Consider the following 9,225-nt stretch of genomic DNA (forward strand, 5'->3'; position numbering starts at 1 on the left):
CTCGATCTGAAGATGATGATTCAATTGATGATATATTAAAAAAAATTTCTAATTATCATCCTGCTTTGGCCAAAGACTTCCAAAATCACCATCCTATGAGATCACATAGGATGTTCGCTCTCCTTATTAAGATTTAGGTCTCACTGGCATGATCTCATCATGATCCTAAAATCATTATCCGGACTTATGAGGTTCATTATAATCTTAAAATTAATAAGATGCAGCATATAATGAATCAAAAATATCTATTTTATTAATAATATAAATATCAATTATATGAATTTAAAAGATAAATTATAATAAACATCCTATCACATCTCATATGCGATTGACTTGTAGGATATTATTCTTTCATCCCATATATAGAATCGATTAATCTAAGGACCTAATTTGGCTCGATGGTTTGAGCCTGATTCGCTTAAGCTAACCTATTTGGACCAATTGACCTATTGGTATGTAAGGCAAGTAATTAAGAGATGATTATTTAATTGATTTTGTTCATTATTTTGATCAATTTATTGATATCTAAGAAAAGCAATAGGAGGACCTCCATCAATCTCTACTTATCTGACCAATTTAGAAGACTGAGTCTTTAATATGGTTGCTTGGCAGTTTGGTTTAGCCCATACCAATTAGATTAGTTATTTGATAACTGATTAGATGAGACCTAAACCTTAAATCTCTCCATAAATATTTAGTCCATAGGTCTTCCACCGTTGTAGATGTATGAAAGTGTTACTAGTGTTGATTGTTCTCGATTGATCACAGTGGTTTAATTATACTGAAAATATGCAACCACTCTATTAGCAAAGAGTTGCTCCAGGATAAGGATGGGGTTAGACCCAATAACTATTGGGTGAGAGTCCCAATAATGGCTTTACACTTATTTGTAAATAATAGATCAGCTTTAACTAAGGAGTATGGTCAATAACTGTTAGGTGAGCTGATAAACACTTAATTTAAGTCATTTAAAGTAGAAAATTATAGTTAATTTATTTTATTTATAAAGAATTTGATGCTTCTTTTTATATTTTATAGGAAAGGTGATCGCCGATACAAAGAGTCTGATTCGTAGATCAAAAAGACTCAAGTTTGAAGAAAATTGAACTTAAAATAAAATTTAAATAAAAGAAGGACGCATACGGTATTATAGAAAATGAAGATACTATGCAAGAAACCCAAAAAGGATATAGACGTCATTGTAAATAAACAAAAGTTTTTTTTTATAATTTGGAGCGTAAACAGCTAATGGGTGGGCGCGCGGCAGCGGGTGCGCGGCATCGAGCGTGCGGCATGGCGGGTTCGCGGGGAGATTTTGTTGGCAGACACAGTGGCAAACAGACGGGCAGATGGATCTAAAAATTAAAGAAAAAAAATATATACTTGAAAATACTTCAAGAGGAAGAATTTGTATTTTCTTTATCTGCTTGTGATCTTTCCATCTCATCCATCCATCTTTTAGTCCTTAGTATTTTCTTTAGTCCCACATCTGAAAACCATGTAAAACTCCTCCCCCTAACACCTATAAAAAGGCTCTTGTACTCCCATTTGAAGGAGAGCCCAGAAATTCTTCTAGAGCCTTGCATAGAGGAAGAGAAAGGGACTACTCCATGAGCAGCTAGGCTAGCAGTCTCGGGAGTGAAGAAGAAATTTTGTAATAACACAGAGTGGGTTTATTGTTCTAAACTTTCTTGTATTTTTTTATATGCAATAAAGATTATGCTTTTTATTTAAATCATCATGAGTTCTTTATTTGCTCTCTTTCATATGCTTTTATTTATGCTTTCCTATTAGATTAATATTAGGAACAATTTTTACTTTTCAGAGAGCACCGTGATCTATGGATACGGGGCATGCCGAGGAAAGAAGAGTTATTTATCTAGTACTTTCTGGAGACACACCGTGATCTACGGGTACGGAGTGTGCCGAGGAAAGATAGATATTTTTCTTAAGATTAATCGCATCTATTTAATTAAAAAAAAAAGAGATACAACTCTACTAGTGCAAAATTAATTCAAAACTTCCGAGCTCTTTATTTTCTAATTACATCAATTTTAAGATAATTTATTTTCTAAATTAAAATAATACTTCTTTCTTTTATTTTGCAATCTCAACTTAGCCCAAGGTCCCTGAGGATAGGATCTCAACTCATCCTACCTACGTAGTGAGTAGAGTTATTTTTGGTGCTATCAATGACTACGCATCAAATTTTGGCACTGTTGCCAAGGATCTTGGCACAGTTGAATTAAAAAAAAAAAAACCACTGACATTTCATAACACTTAACTAAAATAGCATAACCTCTAATATAAAAATTTCTAACTTGATTGGACACCCTGTTTCTTTGCATTGCATCTCCATAATTAACTTTAAGGGCGCAACCCATTAACTAAGATAAGGTGAGGATTTGATCACCCTTCCTTGGCCCACAAATCACTCCCTTGCATTTGCATAACCTAGACCTTAATCTAAAATTAATTAGACGTTGACCCCTAAGGATTTCGAGCTCATTAAGATAAGTGACCCTGAGAGTTGAACCAGGTTAGACTTGGTCAGCTAGCTGGTGTCTAGGCAAGTGGTTTGCAGGACGACTGGGCCCGAAGGAAGGTGGTTTTTAATTGGTTCTGTTCGCTGACCTGGCCAATTTAATTGGTGTCTAAAGAAAGCAACGGGGGGACTCCCACCAACCTTACACTTATCTGGCCAGTTGATTGGTCAAGCTCCGACTTGGAGGGCTTGAAGGCTAACTACAGTTAGGAGCTATCTAGAACTAGGATAATTTTAGGATAGAGAGTCCACTGCGTGCTAACTTGATTGTAATTAAAATCTAACCACAACTAATTCTTCTATTAGTTTTAGGACTTCTTAGGATCTCTTCTTTAGAACTCTTTTCTCTCTTCTCTTCTCCTCTTAATAAAAAAAAAAAATAATCCTTAATAGACTAGGATAGTCCTACATAGACCTTTTAGTTGCATGTTAGGTCGACGATCACTAAAATCCGACTTGCAACTATTAGACGAAGAATTAAAAAAGACTCTTAGGACTATCCAAGTTAGAAACATGGATGCACCTGGTGAGGCTAATCCTCCATGCCCATTGAGAGAATATTTCACTCCATCCTTGTATACCTACTCTCCAAGCATTCAAGCACCTCCAGTAGAGCTACCCAATATGAGATTAATTCTAGCATTATTCAAATATTTCCATCATTCTATGGACTTAGTAACAAGGACCCATACAAACACTTGGATGAATTTCTTGAAATTTGTTCCACAGTAAAAATCCAAAACTTCTCCGATGATGCCCTTAGGTTGAAACTGTTTTCTTTCTCACTTAAGGACAAAGCCAAGCATTGGTTAAACTCCTTAAACTCTATAACCATTTCAACTTGGGATCATCTTCAGAGAGAATTTCTCAAGAAATACTTTCCATTTGAAAAAAAAAATCAAATTAGAAAAGCTATCACTAATTTTTCCCAATTGGAGGGTGAACATTTTCATGAGACATGGAAAAGGTTAAGGGACCTCATTCGTAAATGTTCACACCATGCTATCCCTAAATGGCAACTTTGTCAGTATTTTTATGATGGTCTATCGGAGAAACACCGACAAATGGTTGATGCATCATGTGGTGGGACATTCATGCTAAAGAGTGAGGATGAAGTCTAGCAGCTCTTTAAAATACTTAGTGAGAATTTTTTACATCATATGTCTGCCACCTCTAGAGAACAACCCATGCTTCAACAAAAAAGAAGTGGAATTTATCAGATTGGAAACGTCATGGATATCCACAGTAAGGTAGATGAACTGTCCCAAAAATTAAACCATCTTCTAAATACTGGACAATCCCCGATTCCACCTAACCCAATCCAAGAAGTTTGTGCATTGTGTGCAAGTCCGAACCATTTTGTTAATGAATGCCCAGCCGCACCTCAATTTTCTGAGTTTGTGCACGAGCAGGTTCAGCAAGCTTAAGTCCAATAAGCTTACATACCAGGAAACGATCCATATTCGAACACTTATAACCCCGGCTGGAGAAACCATCCAAATTTTTCCTGGAGACCACAACCAGTGGTTGGCCCTGCCACACCTCGACCTCAATATCAAGACCCAACATATAGGCATGGACCATACCATCAATTTCAAAATGCTCCTCAACCGTCTACTACTGGTCACAGCTCAGCTTTTGAGGAAAAAGTTCTGAAAGCACTACAATGATTAGAAGTCAACACTCAGACCCTTAACTCCCACACACAATCCATTGCTAAGCTAGAGACCCAAATAGGTCAACTAGCAACTGCATTCAGTAGGAGGGAAGGAGGAAAATTACCTAGCCAACCCGAGAGCAACCCAAGAGGGCAATTTGTGATTGAAAGCTCTAATAACCCAGAAGCTTTTTTTGAACATGCCAAATCAATCATGACTCTGAGAAGTGGGAAGGTCATTGAACACACTAGTAAAACCAATGAGACCGACCCTAAACCTCTAACCGAAGCCAAATCATCCAAGAACAAGGAGGACCTTAAAATAGAAAATGAACCAACTGCACCAGAATCATCTTACTTGCCTAAAGCCCCATTTTCGATGCCTTGAAAGCCCCTATTCCTGCAGATAAGAAGGGAGGAAGATTTGACGAGATGTTGGAATTGTTTAAACAAGTCCAAATTAATCTTTTCCTTCTAGATGCAATCAAACAGGTCCCTGCTTATGCAAAATTTTTGAAGGATTTGTGCACCAAAAAATATAAATCTAGATCACAAATTTCAAAGAAAGTATGCCTCACTGAACAGACTAGTTCTGTCTTCCAGCATGCCACTCCTCCAAAGCTTAAGGACCCAGGAGCCCCCATCATTTCCTGTGTTATAGGAGATTATCACATTAAAAAAGCTCTTCTGAACTTAGGGGCAAGTGTGAATCTTTTACCTAGTTCGGTGTATGAATTTTTTGGATTCAGAGAACTGAAACCCACATCAGTCACACTACAATTAGCCGACAGATCAATTAAGGAACCACGTAAATATTTGAGGATGTCTTGATCAAGGTAGATGAGTTTTACTTTTCAGTTGATTTTCTGATTCTCGACATGGAACTAAGTGACAACCCAAGATAAATTCTCATTATTTTAGGATGACCCTTCCTAGCTATGGTAAATGCATGCATTAATTGTAGGACAGGAGTCATGGACGTATCGTTTGAGAATAAAAAACTGAGACTGAATGTGTTTGGTGCTTCCCAAGGACCATCAATGGATAGTTGCTTCGAAGTAGATACACTAGAAGACATTATAGAAGATGCAACACCCATAATTCTAGCACCAGACCCCTTAGATACTTGCTTGGCTCACTTTGGAGTGTATGACTTTAAGGGATATATGAAAGAAGTTAACACCTTGTTGGATATACCACACGATAAAATCACTCCTCCATGGACAATCAAGTATTAGCCATTGCCCACATTAGCCAGTACACCAATAGTCCCATCTTTAGAATCACCACCTACGTTAGAATTGAAACCCCTTCCTGCTATGCTCAAGTATGTATTTCTAGGATCCAATGACACTCTCCCGGCAATCATTGCATCAGACTTGACCCCTAATCAGAAAGTACAATTGGTTGGTATTTTGAAGGAATACAAAGAGGCTATCGGTTGGTCCATTGCCGATTTAAAAGGAATTGACCCCTCCATTTGCATGCACCATATTTATTTTGAGGCAAATGCCAAACCCCATCGAGATATGCAGAGGAGATTGAACCCAAACATGCGTGAAGTAGTAAAGAAAGAGGTGGTAAAGTGGTTAGATGCTGGAATCATCTACCCCATATCCGATAGTAAATGGGTCAGTCCCACTCAAGTAGTACCTAAGAAATCAGGTATTACTGTGGTTGAGAACGAAGAAGGTGAGCTGCTTCCCACTCGCATATCATCTGGATGGTGAGTATGCATAGATTATAGAAAACTAAATATCGTTACTAGGAAGGACCATTTTTCATTATCCTTCATCGACCAAATCTTAGAACAGTTAGCAGGATAAAGTTTTTTCTATTTTTTTTATGGTCATTCAGGGTACAATCAAGTACCTATATTTTCGGATGATCAAGAAAAGACTATCTTCACCTGCCCCTATGGCACCTTCATTTTTCGGCGTATGCCATTCGGGCTCTGCAATGCACCCGCTATATTTCAACGGTGCATACTGGCCATTTTTTCGGATATGGTGGACAAATGTCTTGAAATTTTTATGGATAATTTTTCTGTATTTGGAACCACCTTTGAGGATTGTCTCCATAATTTTTTCAAAGTTCTTAAACGGTGTATGGAGATAAATCTTATCCTAAGTTGGAAAAAGAGCCATTTCATGGTGCGGAAGAGAATTGTATTAGGACATATTATTTCTGAAAGAGGGATCGAGGTAGAGAAAGCCAAAGTTGGGTCATTTCAAAACTACCACCCCCTACTTCGGTCTGACAAAAACGATCCTTCTTAGGTCATGCCGGATTTTATAGACGCTTCATCAAAGACTTTAGCAAGATTTCAAGACCCTTGTGCAATCTATTGGCCAAGGACACACCATTTGTCTTTGACGAAGACTGTTTGAAAGCATTCAACACATTACGAACAGCCCTGACAATAGCACCCATAATAAAACCCCCTGACTGGTCCATTCCATTTAAGATTATGTGTGATGCCTCTGACTTTGCAATAGGTGCCGTATTAGGCCAAAAAATCAATAAGGAGCCACATGTGATCTATTATGCTAGCAAGACTCTTTCTGATACCCAATTAAACTATACCACAACAGAAAAAGAGCTACTAGCAGTAGTGTTCGCCCTTGAAAAATTTTGCTCATATCTGTTAGGGTCTAAGGTTCTAGTTTACTCTGATCATGCGGCTCTAAAACATCTCCTCTCAAAGAAAGATACTAAATTGCATTTGATCAGATGGATCCTTCTTTTACAAGAATTCGATATGAAAATCCGAGATAAGAAGGGTTTCGAGAATGTGGTAGCTGATCACATCTCCAGGATCTTAGTTGAACACACGATAAGCATAGATGAGGTCAAAGAGAAATTTTCTGACGAATAACTTTTTGTAATCTTCTCTAGCCGTCCTCCATGGTTTGTCCATATTGTCAATTACTTGTCAACAGGACAAGTATCTTCTCACTGGACAAAACAAGAAAAGGATCGATTTTTCTCATAAATTAAACATTATTTCTGAGAGAAACCTGAACTATTCAAATACTGTCCTGACCAAGTTATTCATCGTTGTGTCCCCGAGAGTGAATTCCAAAGCATTATCACTTTTTGCCATTCTTCGGCATGTGGGGGATATTTTAGTGGAAGAAAAACTATAGTAAAAGTGCTGTAGAGTGGGTTTTATTGGCCAACGCTTTTCAAGGATGCACATGAATTTGACCGAAGTTGTCTGCAATGTCAGCAAACAGAAAATTTATCCAAGAAGGATATGATGCCGCTGACCCCCATTTTAGTAGTAGAAATCTTCGATGTTTGGGGGATTGATTTCATGTCACCCTACCGATTAGTTTATGGCAAAGCTTGCCATCTGTCGGTTGAATTAGAACATCGAGCACTCTGGGCCATACGAATATTTAATTTTAACATGAAGAATGCAGGTTCTAATCGAAGGTTGCAAATCAATGAACTAGAAGAACTTTGCAACGATGCATACGAGAGTTCACGAATTTACAAGGCTCGAACCAAAGTATTTCATGACAAATATATCTCTAGAAAATTGTTTGAGCTAAATCAAAAGGTATGGCTTTTCAATTCCAGGTTATGCCTTTTTTTCGGTAAACTTCGATCTCGATGGGATGGATCTTTCATTGTCACACAAATATTCCCACATGGAGCAATTGAAATTCATGACCCCCAGAATGGCAATACATTTAAGGTAAACGATCAACGTCTGAAGCCATATGTAGATGAAATTGCACATAAAGAATGAATCGACACCATCTACCTGTGTGATCCACTTTATAATGAATAATAAACTTGACGTCTGGCTGAAGACGTAAAACTTAGCACTTGTTGGGAGGCAACCAAATGATTTTATATTTTTTTTACTTTACTGCAGCTGCAAAAATTTAGAACAAGAGCCTATTAATCAATGAAGCTATCTTCAACTTTCGAAGCAAAATTATCCCAGGTGCACTCTCTCCTTTTATTTTCTTTGCTTTCCTACTCCATTGAAGACAATGTAGATTAAGTTGGGGGGGGAGGAAATTAATCAAATCCTCGAGTATGTCAGAAATAATTAGTTTTGTGTATCCGAATTTTATTTTGATTAAGAGTCAATTAGGCATCCTAATCAATGAATGATTAACGATCAAGATAATTTTAGAGATACTAAGGAATAAATTATTAAGAAAATCCAATGAATGGTGGGGTTTAGACTAGACCAAATTTTAAGAGTGATTCTACAACCCTCTTCTTACTGATCTCAATAAAGAATCTGCTTCATGAGAGATTGGGTGGAAAGGTCGAGGTATGCAAAAATTTCCTTAAAATTTACTTTAAAAAAAAATATATATATTGGTTTCCTACTGAGTAACCGGGCTCCTTCATCTAAGTAAGCATTGTGGTTCACGTAAAAAGGTAGGCAATGTTAAAAATAATAATAATAATAATAATGGATAATAAGGGGACTAAATTGCAAGAAGATAATAAACCTCTCTCACATTAAGTTAGAGGATTTAGAGAGTAAAGTGGAGAGTTGGTGAAAGAAAAGCTTTTGAAATTTTTTTAGTTAATACTCAACCACTAATTGGGTCAAATTGATAATCCAATGAAGTATCTCTTTAATGGTCTGACCAGATATCATCTACCTTTTGGGTTGCCTAACCTAACTTTTTATTCAAGATCGAGTCGGTACATAATGCTGATATATCTATTTTACTCGAGGACGAGCAAAATTCAAGTTGGGGGGTGTGATAAATATTTAATTTAAGTCATTTAAAGCAAAAAATTATAGTTAATTTATTTTATTTATTAAGAATTTGATACTTTTTTTTATGTTTTATAGGAAAGGTGGTCATCGATACAAAGAGTCTGATTCGTAGATCAAAAAGACTCAAGTTTGAAAAAAATTGGACTTAAAATAAAATTTAAATAAAATAAGGACGCATACGGTATTATAAAAAATGAAGATACTATGCAAGGAACCCAAAAAGGATATAGACGTCATTGTAAAGAAACAAAAGTTTCTTTT

General features: G+C 36.7%; 1 non-coding gene across 1 annotated transcript; it reads right to left on the minus strand.

The window, feature by feature from the left end:
* Positions 1–3,445: 3,445 nt before the first annotated feature.
* On the minus strand, positions 3,446–3,551 carry LOC140851851 (small nucleolar RNA R71). Its single transcript, XR_012134608.1, has one exon. It is a non-coding gene; the product is annotated as a small nucleolar RNA R71 (small nucleolar RNA).
* Between the last annotated feature and the right edge of the window lie 5,674 nt (positions 3,552–9,225).

This window comes from Elaeis guineensis, chromosome 9 (assembly GCF_000442705.2).
Source record: "Elaeis guineensis isolate ETL-2024a chromosome 9, EG11, whole genome shotgun sequence".
NCBI classification, from domain to species: Eukaryota; Viridiplantae; Streptophyta; class Magnoliopsida; order Arecales; family Arecaceae; genus Elaeis; species Elaeis guineensis.